Genomic DNA, 2,127 nt, shown 5'->3' with positions numbered 1-2,127 from the left:
AATCACTTGTACCAGCAGGGCTCCTTGAAGAGTGGCTAAGTGAGGTCAAACAAAAACAAATCAGGATTAAGATACAGATTTTTTTTATTGAGAAGAAAGACTATCATAACAGGGAGAACAGTCCCATCTCAGTAATCTGTAAGTGTCTCACAGTCAAACAGGGCAGACTTTTTCTTTTATAGGCCAAGGAGAGATAAGCAAAGATCAACAGAGACTTTTAAGGGGAATTTGGGCCAGCAAGGGGAAATGACCAGTGGAGTCTACCAGGAAAAGTCTGTCATCAGTCTGCTTATTCACAGGACAAGTCGATAATGGGGCATGGTCCACTTTTTCTTCTTGCTCAGGCCTGGAGGCAAGCAGAGTTCAGGAGCCTGTATGGAGAAGTCTTACTAAGTTTGGTCCAGACCAAAATGGGCAACTGTGAACACATGGCCAGTGGCTTGTGCACAGTCATACAGCCAATAAGCAGCAGAGCTGGATTGGAACCCAGGTAATATGCCTTAAAAAATTAGCACGTTTAGCAGTCTCAATCCTTGGTATGTTCCCAGAAGAAGTGAAAGCAGGAACACAAAAGGAAACCTGTACACCAACGTTCACTGCAGCACTCTCCACAATAGCCAAAAGGTGGAAACAACCAAGATGTCCATCAACAGATAACAGATAAACCAAATACAATACATATATAGGATGGAATACTACTCAGCCATAAAGAGAAATGAAGTCCTTATGCATGCCACAACATGAAAGAATCTTGAAAATATTTCACTGAGGGAAATAAGCCAGTTGTAAAAGGACGAATACTGTCTGATCTCATTTAAATGAAATAAGCAAATACAAAGAAACCAAAGATTATTAGTGGTTAGCATTGTGAGGGAGGGAAAAAAGAGAGTTTTTTCTTAGGGGGCATTGAGTTTATGTTAATGGTGGTGGAATGATTTAGAAACGAATAGTGAGAATGGTTGCACAACTTGAAGAATGTAATCAATGTCACCGAATTCTGTATGTATGTTATTGAGATGGCATAGGTTTTGTTATGTATATTTTCACCAAAAAGAAAAAAAATCAGCATGCTTATTCACTCTACTAATATTAATTAAGGAGCCTGGTGGCACAGTGGTTTAAGTGCTGTGCTGCTAACTGAAAGGTCGGCGCTTGGAACCCACAAGCGGCTCCACGGGAGAAAGACGTGGCAGTCTGCTTCCAGAAAGATTTACTGCCTTGGAAACCCTGTGGGGCAGTTCTACTCTGTCCTATAGGGTTGCTGTGAATTGGAATCAATTTAATGGCAATGGGGGTAATGGATGTCCCGGCCACTGTACTGGAAGCTTTAGCTTGCTTCTCTTTACGTAATTTTTTGAGAAGCCTTGCAAAGTATTAAAATCCTTCCTTACATTTGAAGAACTGAGGCACAGAGATGGATGACCTACCCAATGTGTCCTTTTACCACCTGCTCCCCACTCCATTATGCCATGGACTTGGTCTTGTGACCAACTCCCAGGGCTAAGGGGGAGGGAGCACTTTTTTTTTTGTAATTTTTTTATTGTGGTAAAATATATATAACTGAACACTGCCATTTTAACCATCTTCAAATGTGCAATTCAATGGTATTAATTACAATCACAGTGTTGTGCAACCGTCGCCACTATCTATTTCCAGTTCTTTCATCACTGCAAACAGAAACTCAGTGCCCATGAACGGGGTGAAAAATTTTTCTTTTAAAATATTTCTTTTATTTTGTTGCTGTTGTTGTTGAGAATATACACAGCAGAACATACACCAATTCAACGGTTTCTATAAGTACAATTCAGTGACATTGATTACATTCTTCAAGTTGTGCAACCTTTCTACCCCTTCTCTTCCATCTTGTTCCTCCCCCATTATCATAAACTCGCTGCCCCCTAAAGTTCCTAAATAATCACTTGAGATGTTGTTGTCAGTTTGATCCCATATACATAGTTCTTAAAGGAGCATAATGCTCAAGGCAGACATTTTTTTATTTTTATTTTTTCCCATACAAAAATTTATACATACATTGTTATGTGACTCTAATTGCTCTCCCCATACTGTGACAGCACACTCCTCCTTTCCACCCCTGATTCCCCATGTCCATTCAACCAGCTCCTAACC

At 40.2% G+C, this 2,127-nt stretch overlaps 1 pseudogene; it reads left to right on the top strand.

Moving 5' to 3' along the window:
* The first annotated feature begins 246 nt into the window (after positions 1–246).
* Positions 247–2,127, top strand: part of LOC105756575 (cationic amino acid transporter 3-like) — a 21,040-nt pseudogene continuing 19,159 nt past the window's right edge.

The sequence above is a fragment of the Trichechus manatus genome, unplaced genomic scaffold (genome assembly GCF_000243295.1).
Source record: "Trichechus manatus latirostris isolate Lorelei unplaced genomic scaffold, TriManLat1.0 scaffold00087, whole genome shotgun sequence".
Lineage (NCBI taxonomy): Eukaryota > Metazoa > Chordata > Mammalia > Sirenia > Trichechidae > Trichechus > Trichechus manatus.
Note: the sequence above shows the minus strand (reverse complement) of the source record. Positions and strands in the feature narration are given on the sequence as shown.